At 43.7% G+C, this 22,517-nt stretch overlaps 1 long non-coding RNA gene across 1 annotated transcript in view; it reads right to left on the bottom strand.

Annotated features, from left to right (window-relative positions):
* Nucleotides 1–360: 360 nt before the first annotated feature.
* LOC116662067 overlaps nucleotides 361–22,517 on the bottom strand; it is a 216,925-nt gene continuing 194,768 nt past the window's right edge. The window contains exon 3 of the long non-coding RNA XR_004318061.1: nucleotides 361–912. This is a non-coding gene — a long non-coding RNA (uncharacterized LOC116662067). The remainder of the gene's footprint in view (nucleotides 913–22,517) is intronic.

Here is a 22,517-nt window from a genome sequence, read left to right on the forward strand (position 1 = left end):
TACTTTCTCCCCCCACCCCAGCGGAGAATCAGAAGCCCCTGGGAAGCCTGTTAAAGGTGTACTCCAGGACCCCACGTTCAGGGACTCTGAGCCAGCATATCTGGGGTAAAGAACAGGGATCTGAGCTCTGAAACACCTGCTGATCCTATCAAGTAAGCCGCGGACAGGTGTCAGAGATAACTGATTTAGAAAACACATGCCCTGTAAAAATGTAGCAGCTTTGATTTTAGTAGCACCTACGACTTCATTTTGTTTAAAGTGCCTTTTTAAGGTATGTCTGTTGATATAAATTGTACCTACTTATCAATTTCTTAATCACATAGATATATTTTTTCCAAAACATGTAGCCAAGATACCCTTAGAGTTGTTTTGGGGGGGGGCCAGTAGCTTGTCTCTTTAAAGGCTTTCCAGCCTGCATTTGGTAAGGATAAACTGTGAAGGAAGCACAATCTTTCTCTGACATGCCCCTCTTGGAAAAGCAAATGGAGAAAGACCGATACTTTCATGTGATTGCATTTATGAGTCTTAGACCGAATGTAGTCCACAGTCATTGCTTATGGGTTAGAGGGGATGGTGAAGTAAGGGCACAGAACTCACATATGGTGCCCATTTTCCTTTTAATTGCTTTCACTTGGCGATGCAGTAACATGCATCTTCTCTGAGCAAGTGCAGTGAACACCCAGCAAAGTTAAAATTACATTTTAAAAGTTAAGAATGAGCATCTTAGAAAAACCAAGACTTGCGGCCTGCAGGAGCCGTGGCCCACACTCACCTCTGCATTTCCACACCGAGGTGTCAGAATTTCGTAGCCAGATTCAGATCTCTTCTTTAACTGTGCTTTCTTCCTCCTCCAGTCTTAATTCCCTTCTGCTCAGCTTTGAACTGCATGATCCAGGAAACACAGAGGGAGGTCTTTGGGAAAAAAAAAAAGGAGGGGGGGGAGGGTGAAATCCGGAGCTGGGATGCAACTGAATCAAATGGATAAATAACAAATTTGCATCCTTTGTAATGTGATTTCACAAGAATAGGTGACCCTCTGTGTACTGGTCCCTGATGGCAAATTTCCTCAATTTACAAATGAAAATTAGAGCTTTGTCCACTAGCTCACTGCATATACACTCCACTTTTTGGAACGGAACACCCTCATCCCTTTGCTTACTTTTGTCCCCTCGCAATGTAAGTAGCCTATCTGGAGATCATCTTCTTGTACAAGACGTTTTCCTCTTCAGCAAAATTGTAAAAATTCAGTTGCAGTATATACAGGGTTAAAGGTGTTATTTCCTCAATTTTTACTACGATGTTACTGAGAAGTACCAGAAATGTATTTGCTATTTTGTGTGCCAAAGAATATTTTAATGACATTTTTAAACTTTGGTTTTGCAAAATATACAAAGACCTGTCAAATAACATGATTTCAAGTTACTACTACTCTTTAAGAATGTCTCCTCGCCCCTCTTCTCTTCCCTCCCCCCGCCAAAGTCACCATAATCCATCCATCAATTAGTGTTTGTTTGGTACCTCTTCTGCAGCCATGCTAACAGCCTGTTCTAGATTAAGTCATCACCGAACTTTTATTCTATCTATGCACTAATTACTAAAATTTAAATAAATACTAAAAAATAAAATGTCCTGGAGTAGGCATTTTTATATTTCAGGGGTCAATTGTATGGTGATGGTGGTGTTCGACTGTGAATGTGTTTTTCACTCCTGTCCCCTCCCTCTGCTCCAGAAATTTTTAACTTTAGATTATTTGAAGGCTTTTGTTGATTTGTGTCTTACTGAGCATAATAGCTGCTGGACTATGCAGGGAACACTGGGGTTTTGAAACCCAATGGTTTCAAATAATATTCAGTGTCAGTAAAATTGAACACTTGTCCCAGTGACCAAGGCAATTAAGTGATTTTACCCAAGTTCCTAATGTTAGCAACACTACCGTGAGCAAGCATAAAGTCAGGCTTCTCACATGTGATTTTTATAAATAAGCTGTAATACTGAAAATCATACAGCCATAAAAGAAATGCTATATAATAGCCTAGTGCAGGAAACTAAAATATAAAGAGTAACTGGTGTATTTCTAGTTCTTGACATGACCAAAATAGTATTACTTTGCCCCCAAATGTGCATTTTAAGAGTCATAAGCAAATTAAAAGAAATAGAAATTATATAATTTTAGCCAATCTTAAATGATATAACTTTAACTAAAAACCTCATTTCTCACTTCTGAAGGGCCTTCTCTTCATGTGAAATGAATAATGAATTTTTCAGTAAAATTCATGTTTAAAATTCTGTGAAAGGAGTCCTTTTTAGCTCTTTAAAATGGAGCTCAAATAATCATACTTTCATTCTGATTTCCATTCCTAAACATGAAAAGAAACCTACAGGTGCTCTTCAGAAATACTGAAACTCTATTCTGTTGAAAGACTTAAGTGGGGTTTTTCTTCTTTGATGTTTTTAAGCCTACTGAAATTTACATTGAGCCGTGTAAATACCATAGATTTGTAGAGAAGTTTCTGAAAATGAAAAAGGCAGCTTTTAACAGGAAACAGCGCCACTCGCTGGCCACATAAATAAAATGCAAAAGCAGCAGAGAGAATACTCTGATAACCTAATTTGTGGACTAAATTGTCAACTTTAAAGCATAAATCTGGAATAATCATGCCAGGTTCTTAATACCAACTAGATTAACTCCATTGTGGACTTAAACACAGGAAAGCTTTACTGCGTAACTACAGTCACACTGAACTGAACTGGGGAAATGAGCATAGCAGTCTTCAAAGGAATTTTTCGCTAGCTTTGGAGCACTTCCCAGACTATTCACTACAAACTTAAGTGACCAAGGCATCCTGTGTGCGAATTATACTTGAAGTCGCTCCTGGTCAGAACACCTCTGCAGCTCACATACTGCTTGCTTGTTTAGGTTTCATAAAGTAGGAGAATATAGGAATACAATTCAACACCAGGCGAGACTAAAGTGAGGGAAGTTGACAGGCTTTATCTTCAGTGTTAACAAAAAGAAAGAGGACACAGAAACAGCCTTTCATCGCTCACTGGCCACTTCAGACAAGATAAACCCACAGTCAAGAGTTGAAGAGAAACACATGTAAGAACTTACGGGAAGCACACTGATACCTGAGGCCAAGTGAACGGACTGATAAATGTGACCAAGGAGCGAATTAACACTTCTTTCTTCTGAATCCGCAGAGGCATCAAAAAAAAAAAAAAAAAAAATCCCTTAGGACCGAAAAAAAAAAAACCAAAAACAAAAAGAAGTTTTGGTTTACTTGCAGGGTCCTCTGCAGTGGGTAACTGGAACCAGCTGGGGAATATTCTGCTCTCTGACTGAATGTGGGGTGCTTCCAAGAGTCAGAGGTCAAAGGTCATTCCCATCCCTTTCCTTCTCCGTGCAGTTGCTTCTGGACCTCCCCTTGCCCAGCCCTTCTTCACAGGCTCACACACCCTCCCACACAAAACGTTGCCTTTGAGGTCCAGGTCATGAATGAGGGCCAAGCCCACTTGGCTTGGTCCACTGTGTTTCCTTAGCAACCTGTGCTTCCCTGGGACCCAGAGAGACAAGAGTTGATCAAAGACGGTAAAGGGGTTTACGAGGGATTCCTAGTGGGAGTACTTTTCCTATGGTCCTTCTATTGCATCATGTAGAGAAAGCCCTCAGCGACAGCTGGAACGACTTCTCAGCTCAAAAAGAACGTAAGTGAAGGAACGGACACGAATTCACCCCACTTCTTCTTCTTCGGACAATAATTAGGAGCTGGATGATTGTGGTCAGGCAGCAGTCGTCATCAAGGCACCTATTTTCAACATCTTATTCACATCACTCTTCATATAGGTGAGGACTGTGCTAGGAGGAGTGTTCACCTGAGAGCCATCACATGGGCACACGTGTACTGGCTCACAGATACACAACACGCCAGTTCAGAGGAGAGCGGATCCCTGGAGAGCTGGCTGACTGACCCCGTCCCACTAGCAGGACCTCACTACGTGAATTACTGCTTCCTGGCCTTATGCTCAATGAAAGAAATGGAAGTGACCTAAGCCCCTTCTTGTTTTCAGAGAATTAGGTGCACATGTTCAATGTTAATTTAATACCAAATAATTTCTACTCTAGGTAGAGATTTTTCCCTCCCCGTCAAAAAGATTAACTGAAATTATAGCTATGTCTGCAAAAGTTTTAGAGTTATGACTTTATCATAATTGCCTATCCAGAGATTAAGGGATTCTGAGCAATGATGTAGCCGAAAGACTAGAAGTAGTGAAGCGTATCAGTCTGGAATCAACCTGGTGTTGAAATCTCAGTAGTAGCAAATTCCTCCATGTCCTGGATCTCCGCATCTGCCCCTCATGAGAGACTGTAATAGAAACTACCTCCCAGAATTATTTCGAGACAATATTTCGTAAGGACTGGGTAGAGACCTTCAATGAATGAATGCCCCAACTAGGCAAGGCAAATAGAGCAGTCATAGTTTTAACCCATGCATTTATCAGGGACGTTTTATGTTTGTTTTTAGCGACTCTTTTAGTATAAATTTTATACCAGGGCTTCCCACTTCATCACTGCTGACATTTGGGGCTAATTTGCTGAGGGAAGCTGTCCTCTGCGGTTGGGAGCTCATCTGGTTTCCACCACTAGGTTTCAGTAGCATCTGCCCTGCCCTACACCTGCAACCATCAGCGCCAACAAAACCAGCTCCAGAAAGTACCAGGTGTCCCCTCTGGGACAAACTCGCTCCCAGCTGAGAACCACCCTGTTAGCCCAATGCATCTGGTAGTTTATAAGAGTCGACTCCCACCCACGGAAAGGTAATGTCAGCCAAGGGAGGCTGGAGACAGATCCAAGAAGGTGAGCTGCCCAACTGGAAGAAGGTGCGAGGAGCCGACATAGACCAAAACAGCAGCTTATTGCAGTACCAGTGGGTGGCGCGTGCGCTCAGGTGTACGCACTTGTCCTTTTATTATGTCCACGCATGCGTATTGTTCATAATGCTGACTCACGCTACTGGCGCATGCGTACATTTACTTCTTGCCTCATACTCATGCCAGTTATTGTGAACTTTGACCTGGGTTCCACGGCCTACTCACTTAAGACTGCTGACAGGTAAAAACAATTTTTAAGTGACTTTTGAGATGGACATTAGGTTCTGAACGTGAAAACCAAGTCTACTTTCCAAAATGATTCATCAAAACAGCTTACTTGACAAAAATGGTGTTGGTAATATAGAAACAATGACAGACTCATGGGAAAAGCAAATATCCCAGACAACCACTGTCTGCCTCTCCAGAGAATTCAAGATAAGCAGTCAAACCCAAGATACTATCCAAAAGGAACTCACCCAGAACGTGCAAACACCACAGCTGTTCTACACCCAGTCCAACACTCCACCTGATTTTAAACACCTGTCTTTAAGGGCTTGCTGCATAGAACTACATCATGGGGAGTTAATTTAATAATACTTTTTTTTCTTATTTTATTTTTTACTTTTTAGCCGGCTTTATTGAGGTAACTTCACTAAAAACAGAATTAACCTCCATAAAAATAAAATTAGCCAATTTTAAATGAGCAATTTGACTTGTTAGGACATAATAGGACCTACACCATCCAACCCAGAATTCTCAGGTCTTGGAACTCGGACCCTAACTGCACCACTGACTTGCCTGGTTTTCCAACTTGCATATGGCAGCGAGGCGGGAAGCCCCATAAAAAGACTGGCAGGACCCCTAGGCAGGGCCGCTCCACTCCTCCCAGCACTGTCCGGTTCCCTGGCCCAGAGGCTCTATCTCACTTTTTGCCTCTAAAGCGGCTAACTTACACCTAAAAGTCTATTGGTTCCCTGAGCTCACTTCTGATTGGTTATTTCCTTCACTCCTAATTGGTTATTACTCTCACTTCTGATTGGTTATTACTCTCACTCCTGATTGGTTATTACTCTCACTTCTGATTGGTCCAGTTCCCTAACTTCTGATTGGTCCATTTGTAGTACTTTATTTGCATGGTGCTCACTCCTGATTGGTCTGTTTCTACAAAGCTTGTTCCTAGTTGGTCAACTTCTGTTGTACTTTATTTACGTATGATGTTGCAAAGTGTAAAACTGGCAGCCTATAAAAGGCCTGTGTAAACCTACAGATGGGGTCCAGAGCTTGGAATGTTAACTCCTCTGAGCCTCCTGGAGTAATAAACCTGAGTTCTCTAACTGAGTGCTGCTTGGTCTCTCGCCTGGATGCAGGTTGCTGTCACAACCAAGTTGTAACACAGAGCTATAACACATGTTGCTATAACACGTTTCCACAACAGCAGGTGGTGGGACTTCTTGGCCTCCACAGCCATCAGCCAATTCCTATAATAAACCTTCTCTTACCTACTTACCTGTCTGTCTATTTATCTATCCATCTGTCTGCTTATCTATCTATCTATCTATCTGTCCATCCATCCATCTTTCCACCCACCCAACCATCTATCTTCCTACCTACCTATCTATAGTATCATCTATCCATCCATTATCAGTACATCTAATCTATTAATCATGTCTATCTGTCTGTATCTGTCTTTCTGTCTGTCTTCCTACCTATTTATAGCATCATCCACCCATCCATTATCCATACATCTAATCTATTTATCATCTGTCTGTCTTGTCTACCCATCTACTTACCTATATATCTTCCATTGGTTCCGTTTCTCTAGAGAATCCTAATATGTAAACTTCTGCTTCTCTCTCTAACCTCATAACTAACTCTGGAAAAGTCTTGAGCCCAGAAGAGAAAAAAAAAAAAAAATACTTGCACACTAACTTAGCTAAGACAAAAGGAAGTAAATAAACTAAATCCAACCCCAAACCAGAATGTTTAAACCCAAACCATAATTATTTTTAAAGTTAAAGTTATCAATCCATAGGTATTTTATGTCTTAGAGAAATTATAATGGTCTTGTATGTAAACTTGCATGAATTAATAGCATGGAATACTCTATAAATTAAATTACTAATATATTTATTACTATTATTATTATTATTATTAATTTTATATCTCTGATAAGTCACTGAAATGTTCACCATAAAGAAACAGACTTACAAGTTACACATTGCTACCAACACGTCAAAACAAAGAAGTGAAAATTTTTAGTCTATTCCAGAACTATCTTTCCAAGACCAGAAACATTTTTTAATGCACATTTTTCAGTATCAAAGTGAAAGAAAATCTCTTTGCAAAATATAAGCAAGCACACAGGAAGCCATGGTGTAATTGTAGCTAATACACTCTCTTTAAGTTGGAGAGTTGTATCATTTTATTTGCAGATACTTTAAACCGATAAAGTAGTAGTGAAGCCTTGGGGCAGGGTCTTCATTCCTCCTCAACCATCCACTTTGGGTGGCTTTGATTTCCTCTGTTGCATCATTTAAACCAGGGCTGCTCAATGCTGGTGAGAATCAGCCATTAAAAAATGCAGATGCCCAGGTCCCAACTCGAGACACCTTCATTTAATGGGCCTGGGGTAGCTTAGGTATCAGTAATTTTTAAGGCATCCAGGTGATTTTTATGATGCCACAGTTGAGAGTTAGCAAGCGTTATTTATCCCTGAATTCAAATAATAGATTTAAGAAAACTTATGAGAATCTGATGACAATGGTAGGAAACTCATGATTTCTCAACATCGATACCAGTAACGTTTTGCACAGGATCACTCTTTGTTGTGGGGTCTGTCTTGTGCAACGCAGGCTGATGAGCAATATCTCTGGCCTCCACCGACTGGATGCCAGTAGCACTCTATCCCCAGTGGGACAACCAAAGATGTCTCCAGACACTGCTCAGTGTCCCCTGGGGGACCATATGGCTCCCCTCCCTGGGTTGAGAACCACCAATGTAGCTAATTCATGTGTCAGGGATATCCATGTAATAATTGTAGGAAAAACCAAACACACAAACACGTCCTTCAATTAAAACAGCAATATCTAACCATGTTGGGTAGAAAAAAAGGAGACAATATTTTTAAATGATGTTCTGGATGTTTTGGATTAAAAATAAACCAACATAAAAGTTTTCAATTTCTTGTGGGGTTTCGTCTGGATCCCTGCCCCACCCCGTCTCCTAGCCTCCGAGGAACTTCCTGTAGAGATAAAAACCTCTCCGTCACCTGCCCCCTCACCACTAGAAGGCTGTAAACAGCTCCCACTTCCACAACCTCATGACCAACTAAGACTCCACAGGTCCCTCCCAGCAAGCTGCAACTTCCTGACCCCCCACCTCCCAGATGTAGCCCCCCACCCCAGGAGGGAAGTACATGCATTCACTCAGTCTCCTTTTCTCGGCCTGTCAGGAGAGAAGTAATGTCCAGTAGGTTTCCTCGCTTCTTGTAGGCTCTCCTCCCTCCCTCCCGACTTCAGGATTTTCACTTGTGTCATTTTGTATTTTCCTCCTTCAGCCACAAGTTAAATAATATCCATTCATTCGGTGACTGAGCCTCTTGGTCTGTTTCCAGCACTGTCCCAGACACTGTGACGGGTAATAGAGTGAAGTCTCCACCCTGTGGAGTTACTCATTAATAGGTGGACATGCTTGCATTACTCTAGACAATAACACTCAGCCGTACAGTGTGCAGTTTCCCAGGTGCACCAGCTCCTCTTTTAAACAAATGTTCCACCAGTGAACCTTTCTACCTCCAAAGAATGCGAAGAATGAGATTTTTTTTTTTTAATGTTGAGCTTGCCTTCCCAGGTACCTGAAGGCAAGTGAACGCTGTAACTGGTCTGCTGGGATCGTTCTGTAACCAGCCATCCCATTGTGTTTGGTCTTGAGCTGTGGGACAGGCATGACTGATACGCTGAGCAAGTTCAAAGGAATGAATGCTCTGACTGCCAGCTGGGGGAGGGCACCGCAGGAGCCCTGAGAGGGAGCCGCTGCTCTGACGTCATCCATGTCCAGGTCACTCTGGGGACCATCCAGCAGGGCGCAGCTTCACAGCCCCAGCCTCATCAGACAGCGGGAGAAACAGAGCAGGACCCTGGGGGCCTTCCCTGGTACAAATCCTTTCCATGTCTCCCATTTCTTGTTTGGAAGAGATGGGCTTCATTCAGCCTCCTGGACCTTCGCTGAGCTCCAAGGGGCAGAGTCAAACAGTTGCTAATCAGGGAAGGGAGGGGGTACAAAGACAAGGGAGGAGCAGTCAGGAAGCAGTAGTGCAGCCTTGGGACAGGGTCTTGGTTCCTCCTCAAGGAATATAAATAATGATACCTGACTTCTTCTGCGGGAACTAAAGATGGCAACTTCAGCACTGCCCTGTTATGTCACCACCAAGCAGTCAGAAGAAAGTCACACACACTGCAGCCCCCACCCCAAATTTTGCCTATAAAAACTTCTCCCCCCAAACCATCAGGGAGTTCAGGGCTTCTTAAGCACAGGCCACCTTCCCTCCTCACTCAGCCCTGCAATAAACCTCCCTCTGCTCCAAATTCCCAATGTTTCAGTTTGTTTGGCCTCCCTGTGCATCGGGCACATAAACTTTTGTTCAGTATTGGGTCCCTGGTTGGGGTCACCTGCATTGGGGAGCCACGTGATTTGATCACAGCTGTGAAGTTTGGAGTGGTCCAAATGCCACCCCCAGGATGAGACAAATAAAACAGGGTTCATCGAGGTGACCCTTGCCCTGAGCTGTGAGAATGGCCCTGAGTGCCGCCCACTTTTGGACTCGCCTCGCTGGTGACGACAGTGAACGGCCACTGTAGCCTAGTGGACACCGCTGGCACCGGGCACTTAGGGGAAACTGGGAACCCAGGGCCCCACTGAGCTAATGGCTTTGCTTCAGGTGATGAGGGTGTGACAGAAAGTTTCCCGCAAAGGGGTAGCCGCCACCACAGCAAGCTGAGGTGCCCTGGAGCTGCCTCCCTGAGCACCCCATTTCCACTGGACCAGCAAACCTGCCTGTTGGGCCCTTCTACCTCATCAGGCATGGAGTCAGAGCTGACCCGCCCTGAAGTGGGGTACCAGGTGGGAGACCACAAAGCCTCCACGGGTCCCGTGTTCAGCTTTGACAAGAGCCCAGCACTGTACTGACAGCAGCGCCTTAAAGAGGAGAGCTGGAGACTTCTGCTGTCAGGGCCGTCTGCTGGGTACATGGGACCAACAGACGTAGCACTGACAGTCCACAGAACCCCTCAGAAGTGAGCCATGGCCACGTTCCCATGAAGACGCCTGTGTCCTGCTGACAGTAGCAGTGAGACGCTGTGACTGTGCTGTGAGCCCCACTTAAATGTCAGAGCAGTTAATACGTGCAAAAATAAACAGATGTCTTAGAATTGGTGACCTAGGCAGCAGGGTCCAGCTCACCGCTTGGTTGTGAGGCTTTAGATGCACTCATCCTTATTCGGTGCACAGAGGCGGACACATGGTGAGTGGGCACTCGGGGTAGCTCGTTAAAACCAAGCACTGCCTGCCTGCTTTACTCCTCGGGCCAGCTTAATGCGTCTACACCCTGGTACCTTCCACGAAGACAGAAGAGAATATAAGAAAGGAACCCGTATTTGTCATATGATGTTAAAATCCTTATTAGGATGAAAAATGGAATGAGTTTCTCTGTAAAATAAAGAAAAGCTAGAAACATGAATTAAGAGACTAATTCTCTTCAAAAACCTTAAACCGAGGCCATGATTTCTAATATGGCGCTCAAATACACCTCAGCTCTGCTTGTAGTCAGTAGGACTATAAATGCCACCCTGGTGACAGCCCGGCTGAATTCTCTCTCTCTATTCTGCATCTTATATTCCCTAAGAATAACGTATTGGTTGAATATCTCCTGTAAATATACACTTATAGTTTATCTGCTTTATTTGCATAATGTTCATAAATAGTCTAATTAAAAGGTCACTGGAACTTTATGAAACCATTAGCAAACAGTAGACAATTCATTGGAAGTTTCACCAATCTTAGCATTTTCTTGTGCGTTCAGAACCTCCTGGTTTACTTGGTATGTGTTAAGAAAGAAATCCTAAGTTGTTGCAATGCCTGGCACTTTAGGATTATTATTTAATATTAATGAGTCTGCAAGGGAAACATCATTATCTGAGTCTTACAGATGAGAAAAGGAAGTTTCAGGGAAAGTAAGCCATTTGCCCAATGCACACAGTGGGTAGGTACAGAACTGTTACCCAAACCCAAGTCCAGCTACTCCAAAGTCAATGCATTTTGCAACAGTCCATCCTTCCAGACACCAAAAATGAACAGAAAGATTTAGTGGAAGGAAGAAAGAAATTGGGAGGCAGAATAAATTCACCCACACCTTCATCTGTAATAACCTGAAGTCAAAGGCTAGCATGAAAATCTTACACAGAAGCAAAAGATTTGTAAGTAAAAAGAAAACACTAAGAGCGATGATATTATTTCAGTGAACTACTCAAAAGGGTCAACCTAGTCAAGAAATTAAGTGACCCTACAGGTCAGAAGTCAGGGCAGGGGTATTGACCCGCTCAAAATGTCTAGAAGCATTGACCTCTGGTCACATGGACAGCCAGAGTACGTGGCCATAATCTCCTACTGAAGCAAAGGTCAGAACGTTGTACAGCTGGTCCAAGATTCTAAAACAAGGTCAGCTAATCATGGCCCAGAAGCCAAATCCTGCCTGCTCTCTGTTTCTGTAAATAAAGTTTTATTGTAACACAGCCACTCCCACTCATTTGCATACCATCTACTGCTGCATTGATGCAACACGCACAGAGTTGAGAGGTTATAACGGAAACCTGACAATCCACCAGGCTTAGAAGACTGATGAGCTGAGCTGGTGCTTTATGGAACAAGTTCACCAACCCCAAGTATGAAGCACAGACCAATGGCTCGGCAAACAGCATTCTGAATGCGATGGAACCACTCAGCTTGCCTCCTGCCTGTGCACCCCTACCATAGTCTCACCCGCCGTGTCGTGTTCCACCACCCCAACACACTCGCTGTGTATCTGACTGTCCATTAGCACCATCCCTGGCACTGCTCCTTTCTGCTCACAGCAGGTGTCTAGCGGGTTGTCTCCTGCACACCTGCCCTCCCAGTGTGGACCAGCGTCATTAGAGCGAGCTCTCAAAGCACAAGAGAGATGATGGCTCTCCCCCCCGCCTGCCTGCCACCCGCCGTCCTTGTAGAATGAATCCAGTCCCTTCCCAGTCCTCCAGCCCTGTGGGATACACCCTGCTTCCCTCTCTGATCTTGTCCCCCCCTAGTTCTGCCCACGCTCCCCACAAGGCTATCTTGCTGCACTTCAAGTTCCCTCCTCCCTCAGAAGAAGAGTGCATGCCCTTCCCAGGGCCACAGACATTTTTACACCCATCAGCCCTGTGTCCTCCAGGCCCTGCTCAAGTGTCACCGTCACTTTCTTTGCCACGAGGAAACATTCCAGCAGAAGTACGCCTTGTCGGCATGAGTACTGCGTTCTGAATGTCATTAGACAGAAGTGGCTAATCTCCTCAAAATTCTCGATACAGAAAACAGGGTACGTAAGTACACTTTTACTTCCCTATCATCATGATAACAAAAAAAAAGTTGTCAAGTGGATTGTAATAAACTGAGAAAAAGATCTTTTAGTCAAGTTCTGATTCCTCCATTTCTAGTCATATATACACTCTCAACCCCCAGTCACAAACTGGACCCTGCCTCATTTTTCTCTCTAACGCTGTATCTGCCTGAAATGGTGTTATTTATTTATGTATTTACTTACTTATTTTATTCACTTGTTTGCTCTTTGTCTCTAATTAGAATTTAATCTCAATGAAAGCAGAGTTTTTTTCCTATCAAATTTGCCACTCTTGACACATAACAAATAAGTTGTGGTATATTTATACAATGGAATACTACTCAGCCATAAAAGTAATAAACTAATGCCATCTGCAGCAACATGGATGTCCCTGGAGAATGTCATTCTAAGTAAAGAAAGCCAGAAAGAAATAAAAATACCATATGAGATTGCTTATATGTGGAATCTTAAAAAAAAAAAAAAAAGACAAATGAAGTTATTTACAAAACAGAAACAGACTCACAGACATAGAAAACAAAGATATGGTTACCAGGGAGGAAGGAGGTGGGAAGAAATAAATTGGGAATTTGAGATTTGCAAATACTAACTACTACATATAAAGCAGATAAACAACAAGTTTCTACAGTATAGCACAGGGAATTATATTCAACGCCGTATAGTAACCTTATAATGAAAAAGAATATGAAAATTAAAAGAGTCAGTAAGTATTGAGAAAATATTGGGTGGGCTACCCATGTTCACAGATAAAACACTATTTTATGATACACAGATCTTGCTGTTATGTTGACATAATTTACATCCTCTGGACCCAATCGAGGGTATGATTCTACAATTGCCCATACTTCTGACCTCATCTGAAACCGCCTCCTCTTTTGTCCACTTCTTAATGATTCTGGAACCTTCCTGTCCTGCTTTAGGATTTGGGTCCTGGCAGTTTCCCCTACCCGAAATTCACTGGGGGAATCATTTAACGTAAGTGCCGCTCACCTCTGTCCAAGCTTTGCTCAGATGCAAGCTCGTCACCAACCTCTAAAGCTGGGCACCACCCCCATCTGGTTCTCTGCACCCCCTTCCTCTGCTGTGCCTGTTTGCTGCTATGACACTCACTACCCTTTTAGAGTCTTAAAAAATGCAGCACAAAACTATCATCAGGTAAAGGACAATAATAATGTACAACACAGATATAAATAATACCAAATGCTTTTTGTTTATTATGTCTCCCTAAAAGGTCAGCTTCATGAAGACACAAGTCTTCATTTGCTCTGTTTTTTGCACCTGTCTGTCCAGCTGCTGTGCAAAGATACCACAGCCTGGGAGGCTTAAGCAAGACTTCATCTTTCACCGTCTGGGGACGGGACACCCAAGATCAAGTGCAGGCAGAGTCAGCTCCCCTCTTGGTTCACAGATGGCCGCCTTCTCAATATGACATCACGTGGAGGACGGGGTGAGGGAGCTCGGGGGGGGGGTCTCCTTTATGAGGCACTAATCCACTCGTGAGGGCTCTACCCTCATGACCTCATCGCCTCCAAAGTCTCCACCTCCTAGCACCCTTACATTCAAAATATGCATCTGGGGGGATACAAACCTTCAGTCCATAATACACACCCAGTGTGTAGCACTGTCCTCCCTTCCTGTCCCTGGGGCGGGTCCCAAGGCCCCCAGTGAGCAGACTTCCAGCTGGGATTGGCCAGTGGGAGGTCCTGGCGGGTGCCGCCAGGTGGCTGTGTCTTTTATAAGATTCCAGCGCCTCTGTGGCTCCAGTTTCCACCAGGGGGTGCAGCCCCCAGGTTTGGAAATCCCTGCTTCCGTCCTGAATTCCTCCCGCTGGGCAGCTGGGGGTTCGAGCTTCTGGACGTGGCTCTCTGCTCTGCCTTCCCACCTCACCCTGGCTCTTCACCTGCCTGTCACCTTCCCGAATTACCGTTCCTCTGTCTTACGTACTCAGACCTGCTAGGTCTTGAAATACACACTTACATTTCTTCTGGTTTTTAATGCCCTCTTGGAAGTCAGGTCAGAGAAAGTGAAGCAAGGTATGAATAAAAAATATTGCTTGCCACATTGGTGAACAAAGGACGCTGCGGCCATCAGACATCAGCCACTACTGCCGCCCCCAACAGTGAGCAGGAGGGGAGGGGACTCAGAATAGAGCCAGGCAGCCTCTACAGCCACCCCCGACGGTGCACCTGGAGGGCACTTAGGATGGGGAAGAGCTTAGAGAGCTAAGATGCACATCAAAGGAATGACTTCAATAAGCCCAGACCTTTCCATCTTCCCATACATATAGAATCGTTAAATTCCTTAACTTGATATCTGGTTTTCTTTAATTAACAGTAATCTTTCGATGTTCTGACTCCCTGGTCTTTGCTGCAAAAACTCCTATAAATCCTAGCTCCTCCCCTACCTCTTCAGAGCAGTCCCCCGGAGCTACCCAAGACGCTGTTACCCCAGTCCTCAGAAATGTCCAAAACTAACTCTCAACTTTTAGACTGTGCATTTTTTACTAGTGGACAACAGTGACACGTTCATGACTCATCACAGACTAAAACCAAGTAACTCAGCAGCTCAGTAGGCTGAGCAGACAAGCTCTAGTTTAATAGGTTTCCTTCATTATCACGGGAGAGACGTGCTATAAATCACCATGTAGACAAGAGCTATCATCTGATGCACAGCAGAATCACAGTCATATATGGCAAAGTCATTCATCATGAGATTTTAATTATATGAAGGGACACATTGAATTTATCTCTGTGTCCTCATCATCCAGCCAAATGCCTGGAATGTAACAGTCACCTGGTAAATGCTCACTTAATGGTGCAATGAATGAACTGAAAATATTAAAAATTATGCACACTGCATTTTCCACACTACAGTAAGAGACAGCACAAGAATTCTGACAACCCAGGAGCGCATGAATGAAGAAAAATCCCTGAGTTTGCAGCACAAAAGTGCTGAGGACAAATGTTGGTGCTGATGTGTGTGCATCACAAGAGGAAGGACTGTCTGGTGGGATCTTAGGGCACCTAGCCGGTCAAACCACCAGTGACCACATCCCTGGTTACTGCCTTCTCCTCAGTCTCTGGACCTCTTGGAAAAGGTCACAGTGATGGATTGATATTAAGGGGGAAGAGAGAAATACTCAGAGTGCAGACCTGTACAGGAAAGGCCATCTCCATGGGGTTCCAGGAATGCTTCAGGGCACCGGTTGTAAAGACAAAACTGAAATAGATGTTAAGACATGGAATAGGTTTGGGGGTGGAATCAGAAGACAAAGGAACTATTTGATCTGATTATCCAGAATGTCATCTCCAAGCCCAAATGAACAGCCCAGAGATAAAGATTCAGTGAGTTCTGGTCCCAGTTCCATGAGCGCACACCTCTGTATAAACTTAAACACCCCAGCAGCCAAGATTGGCTCCAGAGGGTCCTCGGAGAGTTACTACAGCAAGAGCTTCTGATGGATTTGAGACGGGGACCCAGGCTGTGGAATGTGGTGGCAAAGCTTCCTTCCTCTAACCCTGATTAATTACTTGCAGGGAACACTGCACCATGCAGTCCTGGCACTTTGCATGTCCCCACGTGGTCACACATGCAAAGCTTGACGTCACTCTGACCGACATCTCGGTGGAATGTCCTGCCATCACCCTAGGGGCCAGGGGAGATAAGCCTGGAGAGGAGCTGCTGCCAGGCATGTTCCCAGCCCCTCTGAGCATCACTTCTCCATCTCCCTGGTTTGGAGCATCCACAGCTCAAGAATTCTGTCACCTGGTGCTGGAACTCCTTGCTGTCCTGTGGAAGCAGAGTTGTGGGGCGCTGATGGCACGCTGACCTTGCTTTGGTGTGAGTAGTACCCGTGTACACCCCCTGCGTTCCCTGTGTCCTCACTGACAGGTCCGTGGAGGACTGGCCAGCCCACCGGGCAGAGGCTGCGTGCTGCCGCTTAGCCACGGCACGACCGTGAGGCGGGGTTTAATCTCCGCTTCCCCATCTCCCTCTGTTAATGCTACCGTGCCCCGGGCTGGGCCACTGAGTCTCTGGAGCGTGCCCCATCACGGTTTGGCACAGTCGTGTAGGCCCATGATGTGGCCCCCAGGACCCTTCCTGTTTTTAGATGGTCTACGAACTTGTCCCACAGATCTCCAGGTCAAGTCCCCCGTGCGCAGCCACAGAAGTCACAGGCAGCATCCGCAGGGAGCTCACATGGTAAAGTAGTTGATGCCCTTATCTTCACGTTGCTCCTCCTTGTCCTCAACTACAGCAAGTTCAAACACAGTTCCTTAAGAAAATACAAGTGAGTTTGTGAAATTTCCAGGCCAGTAGCACGCTGTGTTTTGTCACAAGGTGCATGGTGTACACACATCTGGGATAGGAAATTCTCCTAGACTCCAAATGCGTGTGAAGCTCTCCAAGTGGATGCAGGAGGGGAACGCCATTCAGGGAAGTATTCGGATCTCGCTGCAGAGTATTCTACTCTTACCACATAAGCCCTTTTCTTACGATAGCTTTAAAATAAATAAATACTAGAGCTAGCTGTTTCAGCTGTCACTGTCATGTGTTTGCAATCATGGCCCTTGCTGGTTTTGAATTCTCTAAGCACTCAAATACATTTTTAATTATAACATGACTATCCTCTGGCTAAGTACAACCCAGATGTGATATATGTGGAATAAAAATCAGATTTCTCCATTACAGCCTAAATACACTCCGATTGTAAAACATATCTGATCCCAAATGTCTCGGCTCCCCAGGCATTGGCTGCAGCCGACTTTGCACGCCCTGCCAGGCACAGGTGTGGGTGCCCCAGGTGGTCCTCGCAGAACAAGGGGGACCCGCCCGCATCCTCCTCACGACTGTGCCGGGGGACCTCTTCTCCAACCAGGCTGCGTCAAGGAGGCTCAGTGCAAACGTAGGCTGATTTCCTGGCTCCTCTTGTCAGAGTCACAGGTTTTCAGAAGATGTTGAATATAGTTCCCTGTGCTATACAGTACGTCCTTGTTGGTTATCTATTTTATATATAGTACTGCATACATGTTAATGCCAAACTCCCAATTGATCCCTCCCCCACTTTCCCCTTTGGTAACCACAAGTTTGTTTTCTATGTCTGAGAGTCTCTTTCTGTTTTGTAAATAAGGTCATTTGTGTCATTTTTTAAGATTCCACATATAAGCATATCATATGATATTTGTCTTTCTCTGTCTGACTTACTTCATTCAGTATGATAATCCCCAGGTCCACCCATGTAGCTGCAAATGGCATTATTTTATTATTTTTTATGGCTGAGTAGTATTCTGTACATCACAGCTTCTTTATGCAGTCATCTGTTGATGGACATTTAGGTTGTTTCCATGACTTGGCTATTGAACACTGGGGTGCATGTATCTGTTCGAATTAGAGTTTTCTCCAGATATATGTCCAGAAGTGGGATTGTGGATCATGTGGTAATTTTATTTTTAGATTTTTTAAAATCTAAAATCCATATTGCCCTCCATAGTGGCTGCACGAACTACATTCCTACCAACAGTGTAGGAGGGTTCCTTTTTCTCCACACCCCCTCTAGCATTTATTTGTGGACTTCTGAATAACGGCCATTCTGACCAGTGTGAGTTGATACCTCACTGTAGCTTTGATTTGCATTCCTCTGATAATTAGTGATACTGAACACCTTCTCATGTGCCTGTTGGCCGTCTGGATGTCTTCTGTGTAGAAATGTCTGTTTAGGTCTTCTGCCCAGTTTTTTGATTGGGCTGTTTTTTAATTTTTTTTCTTTAATTGAGCTTTATGAGCTGTTCGTATATTTTGGAAATCAATCCCTTTCAGCAGCATAATTTGCAAATATTTCCTCTCATTCTGTAGATTTTCTTTTCGTTTTGTTTATGGTTTCCTTTGCTGTGCAAAAGCTTATACATTTAATTATGTCCTATTTGTTTATTTTTGTTTTTATTTCCATTACTCCAGGAGCTGGATAAAAAAAAATATTTCTGTAATTTATATCCAAGAGTGCTCTGCCTACAGTTTCCTCTAGGAGTTTTAGAGTACCTGGTCTTACATTTAGGTCTTCAATCCATTTTGAGTTTACTTATGCATATGGTGTTAGAGAATGTTCCCCTTTCGTACTTTTACATGCAGCTGTCCAGTTTTCCCAGAACCATTTATTGAAGAGACTGTCTTTTCTCCATTGTATATTCTTGCCTCCTTTGTTGTAGATTAATTGGCCATAAGTGTGTGGGTTTATTTCTGGGCTCTCTATCCTGTTCCATTGATCTAGGTGTCTGTTTTTTTGTGCCAGTACCACACTGTTTTGATGATTGTAGGTTTGTAGTATAGTCTGAAGTCTGCACGCATGATTCCTCCAGCTCTCTTCTTTCTCAAGATTGCTTTGGCTATTTGGGGTCTTTCATGTTTCCATACAAATCAGAAATTTTTTTTTCTGGTTCTGTGAAAAACGCCATTGGTAATTCGCTAGGGATTGCATTCAATCTATAGATAGCCTTGAGCAGTACTGTCATTTTAACAATACTGATTCTTCCAATCCAAGAACACTTTCCATCTATTTGTGTCATCTTCAGTTTCCTTCATCAGTGTCTTATAGTTTTCTGAGCACAGGTCTTTTGCCTTCTTAGGTAGGTTTATTCCTAGGTATTTTATTCTTTTTTGATTTGATGGTAAATGGGATTGTTTCCTTAATTTCTCTTTCTGATATTTCATTGTTAGTGTATAGAAATGCAATAGATTTCTGTGTGTTCGTTTTGTATCCTATAACTTTACCAGGTTCATTGATGAGCTCTAGTAGTTTTCTGGTAGTAGCTTTAGGATTTTCTTGTGTTTGTGACGTGGGACGTAGAAACAGAAATCCCTAAGTTCAAGGGGGCCTGAAATAACAACCAGTCCCCCATCCATAGAGACAGTAAGTAGGTCAGTGATTGCCAGTCTCTGAAACGAGGGGGAAATGAGGAGGAACTGCTAAGGGGTGTAGCATTTCTTTTTGAGGTGTTGAAAGTACTCTGGAACAGAGAGTGGTGATGGTTATAGACCTTCATGAATACACTAAAAGTGTTCAAACTGGACACTTTACAATGGTGGTTTTATGGTATGTTAATTATGTCTCAATTAAAACAAACAAGACTTAGCAGTATGCTAAGGTTCTTTTGCACGCACGCGCGCGCGCACACACACACACACACACACAGTGCAGAGGACATACTGACACCAAAAAAGAATTTGTTGTTATCTAGAATTCGCATTTAATTGGGTTGCCTGAATTTTGGGGTAGACTTTTCTTTTTAGAATTGTTTTAGGTTAGCAGTAGAAGTGAGGGGAAACTACATGGAGTTTCCACATGCATATGTCCCCTTCCCCAGCACACGCACAGCCTCCTGTCTGTTCCCACACCAGAAGATGCATTTGTTACCATCAATGAACCAGCACTGTCACATCATCATCACCCAAAGCCCATAGTTTACATTAGGGTTCCATCTTGGTTGCTTCCAAGTATGGGCAGTTATGAATAAAGCTGCTTAAACACTTGTGTGAAGGCTTTCATGTGGATACAACGTATCAGTTCACTGAGGTAAACATCAAGGAGCACAACTGCCGGATCACATGGTAAGACGTGGGTTAGTTTTGCTAAATCTGGCAACCCCATGCTCAGTGACCGTGCACTTCTTGGGACAGGCACAGAAAAGGACAATGAGACTGTCAATGAGAAAGGCAATAAAGGACATCTCATCTTTATTCACTCATTATGTCTCTCATTCATTCATTACTTATTTAACAAAACTATGTGCCAGACCCTGGGGATGCAAATACCACATGTAATGGAAGGAACAGATGCTGCAAAACATAGCAAAGCACTGTAACAAAGGTGTCCATAATGGTTTCCAACGTGCAAGTTGCAGAACAAAGGGAAAAAGATGGAGAAATTTCCCCCAGGGAGGCTCAGAGAATGCTCTCCAGAAAAAGAAAGCCTTCCTCTTCAAGGATGGGAATAATACTTGCGGGGGCAGTGATGAGAGACAGGTGGAGGAATGGGTGCTTCAGACAGGGGTGCAAAGGTAGGAAGGAGCGATGACATGCATTTATCCAATAATACTGAACACTCCTCTAAGGCTTTCACAAAACAGGCAACCTTGACAAGTATTCTACAGGAGAACAATCAACACAGGTTAGTGCAACTCAGAACCAGCAGCCTTTCCCATGGTTAGGAAAAGAGGTGCCTTCAAAGAGTGTTCCTTTTTTTCCTCGGTATTTCTCCCCTTCCACTCTGAGGAATTCCCCTTTCTGCTCTAAAGAGTGAAATAACACATCAGTTTCCCCATCAGGTTTCCCTAATAATGAAAAGTAACAGAAATGTGTAAATAGCAGTTGCCATTTACCAGAATTTCAAGACTTGGTTTGGGGATTTTTTTCTCCCTGACTATTGACATTTCCTAACTCGAGTCAACCTTCCAAAAGTTAGTTACTATCATCCTTTGTGAGATTTTTGTCTCTTGTGCCCAAGGTGCTTGTTAGACAGTTCTTTATAGGCACTTCAAGATTTACAGGTGCACTTGATCAAATAGCTAGAAAGATTTGAGATGATTTTCATTGGGTAATTTATTCCATATGTACCCAACAGCCAAGCATTCAGCAAGGGACCAACAGATATGATTTAGAAAGCCCAAACAGCTCATGCAGGAAATAAGCAGCTGACAGATAAGGAAAAATGGCGACTTCATGCTTTAATGGCCACGTAAACTATCTAGAAGGGACATTTATCAGTTCAACAAGGATCGATTTTCTTCACTCTCAACCCCTGTAACAAATCTTCTCTTTCTAAAAGGCAGGAAGCGGTCGCCCTGGTAATTTATTTGTTTACGTATAGCTAGTCTGTCTTGAGAATCTCTGTAAGACATCTTTCTCTGGCACATATTTTATCTTGATCCTGGGTGGAAGATAATAAGAACCGAGTGACCTGCTGAATAAGGCATCCCTGGAGGCCAGGTAACTCTTAGTTAACATGCATTAATAGATGACCGTGCAAGTGTTACGTGAAGTACCAAGACAGGTAGGCAAACGGCTGGCGACCTTTGCTCCTGAAAGAGATGTGAACTATCCAAACTGCCTGATTTCGTCCCACTTGATACTGTAAAATGATATATGAAACGAGATGTAACTTGTTAATGAGTGAAAATCTAAACACAGAGGATTTCTACTTAATTCATAGGAAATGGGACGTTTGAATAAAATTCAAGACAGTGTTTTAGGTAGGCCAAGTTAATTCTAGGATGTGTATCAACACAGAGGATGGAGAATTCCTGTTTATTCAACATTACTCAATTGATTCCCTCCATTGATCAATCATTCATTTAGAAGATGTTTACTGAACACATCCACATGCCTGTGAGTACACCAGCTTCCAGGAATAAACGCATGAATTCAATAAAACTTCCTCGCTAAGGGTAACAGTTAAGTACATCACAGCCGTAAGCTGTGCTTGGAAAGCTCTGGAAGCACTCCAGAGAGAAGCAGCAACACAATTCTGTTTGAGGACCGACAGACGATGCGTTCTAGAAAAGGTGAAGAGGAGAGGGATCTCTGACCCAAGTCTCAGGTGAATCACGGAGGAGAGAAAGTGGGGGTCTGGCCAGAGAACAGACCAGTGATGATGATTAAAGATCAATGATGTCCACGTTGACCAATTACTCACTATTCATTCTTAATCAAACTACTTAGCTCTGCAGCCTCGTTTTCACATCTGTAAAATGGAGGCACTAATAATGACCAATCTGCAGGCTATTCAAAGGGTCAGTTGAGATAATAAACCTTAAGCGCTTAGCTCAGGGCCATTAAAGACTGATCCTGCGGAACACCCCAGCTAGTTAGGTTCCTGACTCTTCATCCACCACGAATGGTGGACGAACGGTTTTCTGCTCTCTCATCCTCTCCCCCAGAAGAACACAAGAAACTGTGTAAACAACTTGGGCAGAAAACAAAAGTTCTGTTCTTCTTAGTTATGCGAAGCAATCCA

This window comes from Camelus ferus, chromosome X, assembly GCF_009834535.1.
Source record: "Camelus ferus isolate YT-003-E chromosome X, BCGSAC_Cfer_1.0, whole genome shotgun sequence".
NCBI lineage: Eukaryota > Metazoa > Chordata > Mammalia > Artiodactyla > Camelidae > Camelus > Camelus ferus.